The sequence below is a fragment of the Brachycentrus maculatus genome, unplaced genomic scaffold (genome assembly GCF_059751285.1).
Source record: "Brachycentrus maculatus isolate JH-2025_06_01 unplaced genomic scaffold, ASM5975128v1 h1tg000242l, whole genome shotgun sequence".
Classification (NCBI taxonomy): Eukaryota; Metazoa; Arthropoda; class Insecta; order Trichoptera; family Brachycentridae; genus Brachycentrus; species Brachycentrus maculatus.
In genome coordinates, this window is record NW_028280993.1 from 575,642 (window position 1) to 590,576 (window position 14,935).

The following is a 14,935-nucleotide window of genomic DNA, read 5'->3' on the forward strand; positions in this document are numbered from 1 at the left end:
AATACAAACACTGGTTTGTGAGCGAAGCTATTAAAATTCCTCGTCCGAGTTTTTGACACCGTAATATTCCGGTTTTCGCCTCATCTGGCCGTTAATTATTAGACGCACATTGGAGCTGTCACAAACGACAAAATATTTCTCTTCCTGAAATCTTTGTTGCGCGGACGAGAATGTGCCCAATATGTGAAATAAATTCTAATTGATTTATTTTTATCAATAAACTCTCAAAAAAATATAAAAATCATCTTATACATGTATAATTCACAATATTATAAAATGTTGTGAATAATAATTACTGTTCAAATTAAAATCTGCATAAAAAATTAAATTGTGTTTTCAAGCGTTTCCCAGTATGTAAAATTAATCCGGAGTTCGGATTTTACACAGATCCAAATGTAAAGGTTCTCAATCCAGGATATATGGCTGTTGTGAACTCATATGTAGGTACTGTCGTGCCTACATATGAGTATTTGCTATATATCTAGGAGTTCCAAAAAATTATATTGAAAATAATTTGATTAACAACCACACTACTGTGTGGTTGTCAATCATATTATTTTTTATTTGTACTAGTAATTTTATTATTATGTACATAAAAAATAAACCGTACATACAAAAATAAAAAAAAAACTCAAACAGTACAAAATCATATCCAAAAGTATTTTTTTCTAATTCCGGGTGCATTATTTTATAATGTTTTCATCAGTTTATTATTTTTATTTTTATTTTTTTAATATTCATATATGATCTTTTGTGTAAAGTGGTGTCAAATTCCACCCCTTATTGCACGCCAACGAAACATAAAAAAAATGTTTAACAGTTTAAAAGTATACGAAAAATATAAGTAATTGATTTTTTTTATTAAGTAAACTTTATTTGGTAAATACCAATATTTCTTCAAATCTATTGTGACAACGTGTTTCGATGTATTTAACTTAATCGTCAAATACCGTTAAACGTTTTACAATGGATTTAGGAAATATTGTACAATTTACGACGTAAAAAAATAAATAATATAATTTCACAAATTCTGCTATTAACTAAGTAAAATTTAAATAAAAAATGGGTAGATATTATCACAAAGTGACTACTGAAAAGAAAATTGGATTTTTTGCAAAGCAATATTAGCTGAACGCTTTTAAGAATCACACTTTTTTCTGGAGTCTTAAATTGATCATTTTGACAGTGAAACAAATATAGAAAACAAAATAACTAAGAATTAATCGATTAACCGGAATGATCGATCACTTATTCGAATGAATGAGTGCTTGGTATTGAAATTATCTTACAGATTTATGTAGATTCGAAATCGTATCCCTGAAGGCTTTCAGCAGCTGTGATTGACTGGTCGATCGCAATTGGCTGTCGACTGTTTACCCGCCTTTGCCATAAACAATGCTAACGATGGATACCTAATACTCTTGTCAGAGCAGTTGAAAGTAACAAGTGGCCTGCAGTACTTTCCTAGATTGCCATTTTCTGCATATCTGTTGTGTTTTACATCAGTACATTAAATGAAATGAAAACCAGCCATGTTTTCTTGTTTGTGCGTCTCTGAACTGGTTCGTGATGCTAAAAGTGACCTCGTACCTTGGTGGATAGCAAATAGGTAGTATAATGCCAATTCGCTTTCTTCGGTATAGTTCTGCCCGAAGTTAGATTTATCAAGAGAAAACTGTGGTTTGGTTTACCTATGGTATGTGTAGACTTACACGTCTGATTCGTGGCAAATGAGACAATGAAAAAAAATAACAGTCTTTATTTTATAAGGCAATATTATTTTTTGACATCTCATCAAAGATGAAGAATAATATAGAAGTCTGGGCATTTGCGGGGCTGACGACCGACATAGGCTGGTTTAAGTTATCACTTTACACACATCCACCAATTCTACCCATTATTGACAACCACACTTCTCACATTCTAGGAAGTTCTGTATATGTGAACCAATTTTGAAACATTGTTCTTGAATCACTAGAAATTCACTAGAGACTTCTATTGGTGAGATGAAAAGAAGCTTTAAAAAAAAACTCCTAAAATTAGAGAAAATCCAGATTTGCGAATAAGTATTTGGACACACTCAAAATTTTATAAGATAACATTAGTCCTCTTCATCTTCTTGACTTTGTGGTTTTTACCATACTAGTTCTTAATAGTTCTTATGTATATGTTTCATAATGTTTATTGCAACAATAATAATGCTTAACGTGTTTTTTAGATTTTATTCGCCATTTTAATCCGATACATGATCAGTTACGAAATGATATATTATTCGCTGCTGTTGGAATACTAATTCAATAATGGAGAAACTTGTTTACTTTCCTCTTATGCTGCACGCTATCGAGAAATACCGATAATTTCTGAACTTTATGCCTTGGATTTGCAATGAAGACCCGTTCTGATCTGACAGAATCTAAGAAACATATTATTCTCCTTTTTGTTCTTCTTTTTAATGCAGACCTTTTGGCCTGTTTTTAAGAGTAATTAGTCTCCTGCGATGTCGATTCCTAGTTGTCAATCCAACTCTTTTATGGTCTACCTTGGAGTTTGCCGTGCAGTGCAATGTGGGGGAGTCTGGATGGTTCCATTCTCCTGTCTTCTTCGTTGCCTTCCCCACCTGACGACATCTTCGATCTCGCATATTTCTCTTATCCTGATGTTCCTTATTCTATCTCGTTCCCCTATTCTGGTGTAACTCGTAGATTCTTGTCACATATGCTCCTTGATTAAGCTTAGATTTGCAACATTAGGTCGTGAAGTATTAGATTACCTACGCTTCGATGAAACTAAATATTAGATATGGTAGGCATTACTCACGCAATCGAAGCAGATCATCTTAAATGGCTCCTATTAAAAAAATATTTACTTTGTTAGTGATGAAAGGACAGAACTGATGAGCGCTTTCACCAGAAACAATTAACTTATCAACTTGTCATACGCTTCATTGACGAACGTGAGAACTCTCAGCTGACGCCAAGGCGACAAGTCAACAGCGCTTAAGTATTTTTAATTAATGTTTTACTTAGTAAATACCACTATTTCTTAAAATCTACTGTGACACGTGTTTCGATGCATTCCGCATCATTTTCAAACAGAAACACGTGTCACAGTAGATTTTAAGAAATAATGGTATTTACTAAGTAAAACATTAATTAAAAATGGAAAGACAATTAATGAAAGCATTTAAGTACTTATCAGGGACTTAAGTAATTGATCTGAAAACGAGAATACTCTTCAAGACCCTAACCAATTGGCACTGATTTTTGATTTGCGATTATTAATGCATGCTTTTCAATCAACTCGACAATGCAGTCAACAAAGATGAGATCATCGAAATGGTATTCGAGAAATTGATATATTAATGTTATACAACGTGATTGGGTAAAATCTAATAGAAAGGAGAAAGGAAGATCACCGATTAGTTTAAATCAATTTTATATCTATCAATTTTCGCCTTAAATGAAATTAATGTGAGCAATATGATTTGTGAAATTGGCATCAACTTTGTGGAATAATATAATGATTTAAGGAGATATTCGCTGGAATACTTCTTACACAGAATTCATTCCACTGGAGACCTTCGGAGAGGTCACATGTCTGTTCACGCACGATTTTTTTTAATAAATAAAAATTTGTTTTTTTTTTTATTAAATATGTTTAAATATTTTTTAACTCCTTACTTTTCGACTCTTTTTTCAAAACCATATAATTATTACGAAGAAAAACTTATCTTTGCAATGCAAAAATTTTGCTTTAAGTAAAAAATCAATAACGTAAAATTTTACCCGGATTTAGAAAAAATATATACTTTATTTCTGACACTCTTAGCGCGTTTGTTGTTGCGGTGTCCGCTCTGCATTCGCTCCCATATGATATGATGATATAATCCAAACAAATAAAAATGCAAATGTTAATTTTTTTCAAAATCTTCAATATCCTAAAATTATTCCTTGATAGCTTTGAAATTTCATTAAATACTGCATTCGAACACGCGCGGTTGCTGTACAGGTAAAAACATGTTTATATATTTAAAACATATTTTTACCGTTATGGCAGCGCCATCTGTTGAACATAACAGAAATACTTATCATCGCTCATGCCGGACGGCGTTCTTCTTGACAGCTGCGTCGTGAAACTACATGGATATTTTATCGCCTATGCCCAGTGGATATTTTTATGGCCTATGTGCAGTGTTTTGATGGGTGTTGTCTCGTCTTGTTGCAGGGCGTCCCCTCGTGGTCGTCAGGAGTGGAGGCGGCCCGCGCGCGCGTGGCGCGCCTGCGCTGCCCCGCGCTGCCGTGCCCGGGGCTCCCGTGCCTGCCGCGCCCCAAGCAGCCCCCGCTGCGGCCGAGGGGGCGCGGCCTTTGCGGCTGCCTGCAGGTACCTCTCCTCACATCTCCAATACCAATACTATCTATCTACAAGGTTTATACATCAGCTTCCGAGATCGATAGCTGTACGTGTGATGATGACACACCTCGGGATGTCCCTCACCTGTTGATGCTTTGCCCCCTTTCAGCTTTCGAAGTCAACAGATATAGAGGTCTTCACCAAAAAGTTACATTTGAAATATTGCACAAAAAATCGTTCTGTATACTGTATTCTATCAATCTTAATTAAAGTTGCGACAACATGTGACCAATCCTGTGTTAAAACAATATGAAATCATTAAATCGAATTAAAACGTAACAATTCTACAAGGTAGAATACCTGATTACTTTGAATCATGTACCATATAATGGAAATGTAACGTTTTGGTGAGGACCTCCACAGATGGAAGCGCGTTGCAGGCGCCTGGGTGAGTCAGTACCTACTCATTCTAGATATCTTTAACTATATATATATACCTTCAACTTTACTAGTGAATTACGCATTCTAGATAAGTTCCACTTTACCAGCGAACTACTCATTTTAGATACCTTCAACTTTACTAGCGAACTACTCATTTTAGATATCTTCAACTATACTTGTGAACTACTCATTCCTTGGTATTATACAATGGATAACTTCGGCTTTATCAGAGAACTACGCATTGTAGATACCTTAAACTTTACTAGTGAACTACGTATTGTAGAAAACTTTAACTTTACTTCTAGACACTTTTTCTAACTCATGCGTCTTTAAACGAATTGTCGATCAGTATTGTTAGGAAATCAATGATACCCAATAACAAAATTAATATTTTTAATACGCGTTTATCAATTTGCAAGCATTATCATACGCGTCGGATTCAAAATGACTGTTATTACTATATTGTATGACATGTGATTTTCTTTTCTATTGCTTTTTGGCATGATAATATAGTGTTCAATGTCCAATGTAATGGGAGGCGTTTATTGAGTCATGCATTTTAATAACTATATTTTCGATAACAGTCGTTTTTCGAGAGGGAAAGTTTCTCGTAATAATCCGAATTTTTTGCTTACGTACTAAACGATAATGTTTATCGATTTTTTTGCAAACAAACGGCATTTTTAAGCTGGATAAAATAAATTAAAAAATACAACATTTTGACATCTCAACATAGGTTAAGAAGAATATTGAAGTCTGGATATTTACAGGGTTTATGACCTCCCATAGGCTGGTTAAGTGATCACTTTATACACGTGTGAATTATTCATCATTCTACCCATGATTGATATCCACACTAGGTACTTTTTTATTTGGAACTCCTACATATGTCTTGAATCTCGTGACGCTTTATGTGTGGTTTACTGGAGCCATCTATGGTTGGTTTGAGAAAGCATTTTTTTAGCACCCGCTTATTTAGATGTATGCAAGATCCTAACCAGATTATTTAACATACTGGGAGAAGCCCGAAAACATGATTTTCAAATTTTAAGCAGCTTATAATTGTCAAAAATATTTGCGAAAATAAAACATACATAGCCATACGCGAAATACATTAACAGCGATAAAAAAGCTTGTCAGAAATATGGAATTTAATTCCTTACCAGAATAAATTAAAATGGGGGAAGATAACGATAAATTTAAAAAGATTGATTAGTTGAAAGTAGAAATATACAAGACATGTGTAATACCGATTGCCACATATGGGATAGAGACCAGAGCAGACACAGCGAGAACCAAATCTCTTCTTAGAACTATGGAAATAAGGACTTTGGTGTATAACTGGAAACACGTTAAAAGACCGAATGAGGAACACAAAAATTGGGAAAATGTGTAGTACGGAGGATATAGTAAGATGGGGAAGACATCGAAGACGACTCTGGAATTCCCATGTCAATAGAATGCAAAGAAATAGACTGGTCCGAATTGCTCTTCAAGAGAACCCAGACGGAAGAAGACCACCTGGAACACCTCCAAAGCGATGGCGTGAAAGCTAGCAGTCCACGTCACAAGAGAAGGATAACGGGACAGACAGATCCGAGAATCTATAACAAGAAGAAAAAGAAGATTTGTTTAAAAAAAATACATTCGGCGAGTGGAAAACTTGTTTAATTTTAGTGGGTAAACAAGGATGTTTTTCAAATAAATACATTTTTTTTGACATCTCATCAAAGATGAAGAAGAATATGGAAGTCTGGGCATTACGGGGCTGACGACCGTCATAGGCTGGTTTAAGTGGTTTAAGTGATTACACACGTGTAACATTCACCAATTCTACCCATTATTGACAACCACACTACTCAAATTCTTGGAAGTTCTATATATGTATATATATATATATATATATATATATATATATATATATATATATATATATATATATATATATATATATATATATATATATATATATATATATATATATATATATATATATATATATATATATATATATATATATATATATATATATATATATATATATATATATATATATATATATATATATATATATATATATATATATGAACCAATTTAGAAACCTTGTTCTTGAATCACTAGAACTTCACTAGAGACATCTATTGGTGAGATGTAAAGAAGCTTTTACTAAGATCCGAATCCTGGATTATATTCACACACATGAGAAACGCCAGAAAATACCATTTTCATTTTTATTATTAAAGCCTAATACAATAAAAAGTAGAAAGTTATTGCGAATAAAGATTGTTGTTACAAAAAAAAATCAAGTTACCCTGTTTTTTCATAGCATACCATACTTGAACTAAAACTAAAAACGTTGAAAGATTGAGAGGAACTGTTTCTTATTATTATTATTTTTTTATCACTGAAAACATGAAAAATATGGGGTGAGTTTTATTTAGCCTTTGGTAAATATGCGTTCATTACTATTTATATTTGACGATTTTCTGTTGTTTCAAAATGTGCATATTATGCATATTATGACTTTTCGTATTAATAAAAATACCTATTGTCAATACGCTTTAAATCTAACTAATTAACTAACCACCACGCCGCTTCCCGCAGGGGTAGGAAGAGGGAATAGAATGCCACACCACTCTGTATTTGCAAATATTATTCGCCTCTTGCACGTTCATGCATCTCCTGCGAGTGTTTTTGCCTAGAATTTTCACTCATGAATTACATAAAATTATAGTAACTTTAAACATAAAGAGTAAATCCACTCACAAGTAGGCATAGGCTATGAAACTTATAAAGTTGAAGCCTGAGTAGGGACATGATAAACGGTGTTTCATAAGCCGTAGCTAGATTTCAGTCACTTGGACGTTAGGTAATTCAAAAAAAAAATCATGCATCTCCTCATACATACCCGCCGATTATTTCCACTCCTCACCTGACCGCTCTCAAGTATTTGACATACCATACTTGTAATTTATGTATCGAGCTACCTATTAATATATCAAACAAGTGAGAGTTGTGAGGTATAACATTAAATTGTCTTCCATTGGTGATGTCATATTTGCCTTTCGTGGCAAAGTTTGGGTTCCGTATAGATAATGAAGTGATGTTGATCAAATCACCGTTCGCATTTCTCCTGCGTTTTGCTGTAATATATTCCAACGACCTATTGTTATCGATGATGCATTTGATTGAGTGCGCTGTAAATCTTTCTCGGTATGCTAAACAGTCTTGTTTGTCTTTTTGATAATACATATTTTTTCATTCGCTGGTCGTATCATTGATCATTCGGTGAATTTGGAGAGTGAAACTATTAATAGCCTTTGGTCAATACAGTATACAAGTACTTGTAGGCACAATGGGTCGCTTGATATGCTAATGCTTGTAACTTGAAGTCTCCGGCTATGGTGGAATTTCTAAAGTAGAAATTTATTACTGCTCTTATATTTATCAACTTTTTTGCTTTCATTTTTATATCAAACTAACTAATAAACAGGCGGTTTCCTCGCAGGGGTAGGCTGAGATAATAGAACGTCACACCAATCTGTTTTTGCAAGCAATCTTCGCTTCTTCCACATTCATGCATCCCCTCATACATACCCGCCGATTATTCCGACTCCTGACCATATATATACATTTATATTTATAAACATATATTTATATATATATATATATATATATATATATATATATATATATATATATATATATATATATATATATATATATATATATATATATATATATATATATATATATATATATATATATATATATATATATATATATATATATATATATATATATATATATATATATATATATAAATATATGCGAAATGCGAATGCTTTGATGGTCAGCTGGAGAGCCCTTTAGGGACAGCATAAAGAGTTCATGCATTCGTGAAAGCCTGGGTGTGACATACATCAAAAGTAAGGTAGAGGAAAAGCAGATGGTATAGGCACATAGGACGCAGAGAAACTAAACATATTTTGAAAACCAGGCAATCGCCATGGATCTTCCTCGAAAGACAACTAGACTAAAAAATTCGTGGATGCCACAGAAAGATAACATGATTCGAAGACATGACCTTTGTGACGTTGTCCATGATAGAAGGACCTATGACCTAAGGATGAAGAGAGCTGACCCCAACAGTCTACAAAGACGATAAGTTAGAATGCAGCCAGGAAGAAGAATATGAGATAGAGGTCACGGAATGTCAATATGTTTGGTCGAAAAATTATTCGTAGGTATATCATGAGTTGACATTATCGCTCGCTGTTTATATTTTACGGCTGACCACCTCAAACGCTTTCTTTAGATTTAATTTTGTAGTTATGCGCTCTCTCTGATTCGCAAATATTTTGATAGATTTTAAAGCGTGTTATTTTAGCTGTTTGTGGAAATTATTTGCCAGGATATGGGCTAAGGAAGAGTGTCTTTTACAGTGCTCTCCAAACTTTTTTCACCGCGTACCCTTATGACAAAATAAGAATAAAATTGTAAAAAAAAATATATAAATATATATATATATATATATATATATATATATATATATATATATATATATATATATATATATATATAAATATATATAAATACATATATATTATTTATATTTTATAACGTATAGTGAGTATTTAAAAAAATGTATTTGAGAAATTGACGGATTTATGAATTATATTAATGTTTTTAAAATAATTAAATGAAACTACATACTTATGTACATCCAATTAATAAATTACAAGATAATTTAAAATAACAATTCTATGGGATTAACAATGTGAAAAATGATTCCCTCTATTGATGGAAATTCGAAAATGTAGTTGTAGTTCATATTTGTATTCGTTTTTGGTTTTAATTATTGTCATTGTGAAAAACGCCGCATTCGACATTGAGCATACTAAATCTATTTATTAACTTTGTAATTTTACAATAATATGTTATACTCGTAATTTTGGGTGTGCAAGAAGGTATAAAGTATTTTGAAGAGAGATATGACGTATCTTCTAGAATTTTCTGAATACCCCTCATGGTACGCGTATCCCATTTTGAGAGCCGCTGGTCAGTTACATCTGGGCGGGTCGTGTTCGTGAACTTGTTGCGTATTTGCAGAGAGGGTCATGTTGACGCCTAGACGGACTATTGGGTCATGAAATCCAAACAAATTGTTCGCGCAGCTACTTTCGATTCTCAGAATTGGAGGTGTTTTAATTTGTCATTGTGTTCTCTGATTCCCACGACGTGGTTTTTATACCACGGACAATACTAATCTAGTCGTAAAGATGCGTTTGTTTCTCAGTAATTACGGTTTTGTTCGCTTTTTGGTTTGATGCTCAAAGCTCGACGAGTTTCAAATTTAAGTAGCCATTTTTCGTTGTTGTTATTTTTTGCATTGTTTTTCTGCTTTCACCAAATTAAAATAAACCATCATAGAAAAGATCTTAGAAAAAAATAACCCTGTACTTAGTGTCTATAAAAGTTATTTTTCTCACTGTCAAAAGTTATAAAAGTTATCCTCTCAAAGATGAAGAAGAATATGGAAGTCTTGGCATTTACGGGTTTACGACCGTCATAGGCTGGTTAAGTGATCACTTTACACACGTGTAACATTCACCAATTCTACCCATGATTGACAACCACACAACTCATATCTTGGAGTTTTATATATATATATATATATATTTATATATATATATATATATATATATATATATATATATATATATATATATATATATATATATATATATATATATATATATATATAATAATAATAATAATAAAACCCTTATCCGCACCCCAATGGTGTATAAGGCACTGTGTCATATTAACGCAGTGTTATCTTGATCGTTTACACATGAAGGAAAGGTAATCAGCCCTCCGCTTCAGGTACCAGTCCATGGTAATATTGAATAAATATTACAGTGAAAAAATCGCTTTATTTTACCCCCCTTGGAAATATATATATATATATATATATATATATATATATATATATATATATATATATATATATAATATATATATATATATATATATATATATATATATATATATATATATATATATATATATATATATATATATATATATATATATATATATATATATATATATATATATATATATATATATATATATATATATATATATATATATATTTATATATATTTATATATATATATATATATATATATATATATATATATATATATATATATATATATATATATATATATATATATATATATATATATATATATATATATATATCCAATTTCGAAACATTGTGCTTGAATCACTAGAACTTCACTAGAGACATCTATTGTGAGATGAAAGAAGCTTTTTATTAAGCATCAACAATTATTCATCATAATATGATAAATAGTTAAAATGATTAAGGAAACATGGAAGCTAAACTTCCATCTTCAGGTCTGAATTTTAACTGAAATAGGAAGTTTAGCTTCCGAAACTAGCAGTCATTAATAAACTTAAGTGGTATAAAAACAAGTTTTTTCTTTAATCATTTTAACATGTCTTACCACAAAGTAAATGCTGAAACAACAAATGATAAATAGTTATTGATGATACTATATCGCGCCGGACTGTGGACATCTCTATGTTGAACACATGTGCGTTTTCAATAAGGTTGGTCAGTGAATGGGCGCTGGAGATCATATGGACGTGATCTCATGCACTGTCCACTTAGCTCATGGCTCCGGGCTGGGAGATTATAATGTACAAATTTAAATTCAAAGTTGAAACACTTTTCCACACACTTTATCGAGAGGAATGACAGACACGTTTTTGCTCGCTTTGTTGTTGAACTCTCGGTATTCAGGGTTGTAAACAAAACTACTAATTGGTTGTGAAAAAGTGTGCATATGATAAACTTTCCCAGATTGAATATATTTTATTTGAACTAAATTGTCTTGCCTTGCAATTAACGATCAAGTTTATACTTACATTTTGAGTGTATCCAAATACTTTTTCACAAATATTTGGACACACTCAAAATGTTGTAAGTAAATGAACTATTTCAATCATGAGCTAAAATAATAAAATGAAAAGGATATTTTCTGGCGTTTCTCCTCTGTGTGATAATCCTGGATTTGGACCTTATAAAAAATAAGTTTCTGCTCCATAAAAAAGGCTTCTTTCCACAGACGTCTCTAGTGAAATTCTATTGATTCAAGCACTATGTTTCGAATTAGAACTAATATTGCCCTGAAAAAAATCCCAGAGGATTTCAAACTTGGACTTCCAAGTCAATATACTTATATTGACTTGTTAAAAATGACTAACTGCATTGATATTTATTTTCTTGGTAAGTAAAAGTGACTTAAATGGCCCTCCTGAATATTTTACGTTTTGTTAGTTGGTTACTTTCTCCTGTACGACATCGATTTATATATATAAATATATATATATATATATATATATATATATATATATATATATATATATATATATATATATATATATATATATATATATATATATATATATATATATATATATATATATATATATATATATATATATATATATATATATATATATATATATATATATATATATATATATATATATATATATATATATATATATATATATATATATATATATATATATATATATATATAGAATTGAGTAGTGTGGTTGTCAATCATGGGTAAATGTTACTCTGTGTAAAGTGATCACTTAAACAAGCACATGACGGTCGTAAGCTCCTTTAAAGGCCCAGACTTCCATATTCTTCTTCATCTATGTTGAGAAAAAATATTACATATATTAAAATTTTGTGGTAACCCTGAAGTTTATTGTTACCTTACAAAGGCACCTACAGCTTGTTAGAGAAAAAATACCATAATTTGAATCACTTTCGGTATCGCCACGGAATCGCTCGCCGCTCGCTAATGTAGCCGTCCGGATATATATACATACAAACTCTATGCAGTATGAGTTGGTGTAGCATGAGAGATTAGGAATGATTGAACTATGCCAGTGGTCGGCAAGCTTATTACACAAATAGCCAAATATGCACATTAAAATTATTAAAATTTATAAAACTTGATAGCCAAATCTGTTTGCAATGCTTCTTCACTTCACTTTAAACCCTCATCTGCACCCGATGGAGCATAGAATACTGCATCATATAAACGCAGTGTTATCTTAATCGTTACCACATGAAGCAAAGGTGATCAGCCCTCCGCATCAGGTACCAGTTTAGGGTAATATTAAATAAATATTAGAGTGAAAAAATCATATATATTTATTTAACCCCCCCCCCTGGGAATCGAACCCGGGATTTCGACCTCCAGTAGCAATTCTAGTAAACCTTTATTATAATTTTAGGCCCTTATTTAATTACGGGTATACCCAATAAAACTTGATTTCACACTAATAGGTATTTTTTTCATTGATGAAAATTCTTTTGAAATTAAGGTATTCATAAGAACATGCAAATAATGCATCCTTGCATCTCCTTTGAAAGCTGGATGAAGTCAGGTTTGTATGTCGTTATTTTCAGTACATTTCCAGATTCTCGTCAGTAAGACGGTTTCTAGGTTTGCTTTCAATAAGGTTCATGCTTCAAAAATATTTTACGCATAAATACGTAGGGTCGAAGAGCCTTTCCCCGCGGACATTTGTGCCGGAGTCCCATTTAAAAGGTCAAAGAACCGCATGTGGCTCGGAAGCCACACTTGGCGGACCCATGAACTCTATAGCGTGACTCGAGCCTCGGGCTACGTTTTCATTTGATTTAGTATACCGTATCGATGTATTGCACGTGCATATATACATATTTAGGTACAGTCGATGATGCTGGTTGTAGGGAAGTCGTTCAATCAGGGTAGCCACTATTAGGGCCAAGTCCATACTAAAAGTATTTGCTTTTTACTTTAACGTTTGTTCACGCAAAGGTGTTAAACACCCATTGAATGGGTCGCTTACATCGCTAACTCCTTTCAACAACGTCATATGATTTTTCAGGAGATCGTTTTTAAAGTTTAAAAATATAATAAAATGTATTAAAAATAAATATCAAGCCACTTATCGAACTTTTTACCAGAATGTTTTTTCTCCATTTGAAAAATATTTTGTATATTTAAAAAAAAAAATAACAATACGGTTGTCCAAATTTAAAACACAGTAAGGGACATTTTATTTTGTAGTAGGTTTTTTTTGCATTTATGGACTAAGTAGACTCTACTTAGTCCAAAAATGCAAAAAAAACCTACTACAAAAAATGTCCCTTACTGTGTTTTAAATTTGGACAGCCGAATACCTTTTCTTCAAAATACAAAAACAACACTTTTTGTCCTGTAGCGGGTAAATAGTAAGCTAAAAATATGTCACTTTTGCTGGGATATAATACATTTTCTGGGCATTCCGAAAACATGCACTTCAGAAAATTGACGATTTTTGATACATGACGTTGTTGAAAGGATGTCCCCAATAATAACAAATTTGAAATAGCTTTTTTATTGTATTCTAGTTATCATACTGTATATTGTATTCTTGCAAGGGCCCTTATATTATAACCTAAAATAAAATGTATACCCACACACAGGTCACGCCTTTGTGAGATGATTTTTGTATTTAAAATTATATATTTTTTGTATTTGTAATTATAATATATTGTGAAATGCAATAGAATTCAAAATAACGAAGAAAAAAGTGTCGGTTTGTGGTCCCGTGGTTAGTGATGCGGACTCTTATGTCAGAGTTTCTCGGTTCGAACCCACTCTACCGCAATTCGATACCTATTTCTAATAATGAGCCGCTTAGGCTCACAGAAATAACTGAAATATTTGTGTAAATAATAAAAACACAAATATTTATATTAAAAAAAAACCTCTATCTCCTTCTTTACCTTCCTTACCAACGTCTCAAGGGTACAACCTTGAAATGTTTTATATATCCTAGTGTTTGATAATGACATTGATTACATCAAAACACGTGTCAGAATATGATTTGATAATTAGTGGTATTTCATTATTAATTTTTATTTGTAGCGGTGTTCTCTTTTTTAGTCGTCGTTTATTAACACTGGATTTACTAGATGTGTATGGATGGAAGCGTCTATTGTTTTTATACGAAGAAGCTGAGAGAAATGAGCATTTCAAGGCTTACGACC

The 14,935-nt window shown here is 31.9% G+C and overlaps 1 protein-coding gene across 3 annotated transcripts in view; it reads left to right on the forward strand.

Moving 5' to 3' along the window:
- Positions 1–14,935, forward strand: part of DAAM (disheveled-associated activator of morphogenesis-like protein) — a 221,026-nt gene that overhangs the window by 161,397 nt on the left and 44,694 nt on the right. For all 3 annotated transcript variants that reach the window (XM_088265074.1, XM_088265073.1, XM_088265076.1), the window contains exon 3: positions 4,225–4,380. The gene's annotated coding sequence lies outside the window, so the exon portion shown is untranslated. The remainder of the gene's footprint in view (positions 1–4,224; positions 4,381–14,935) is intronic.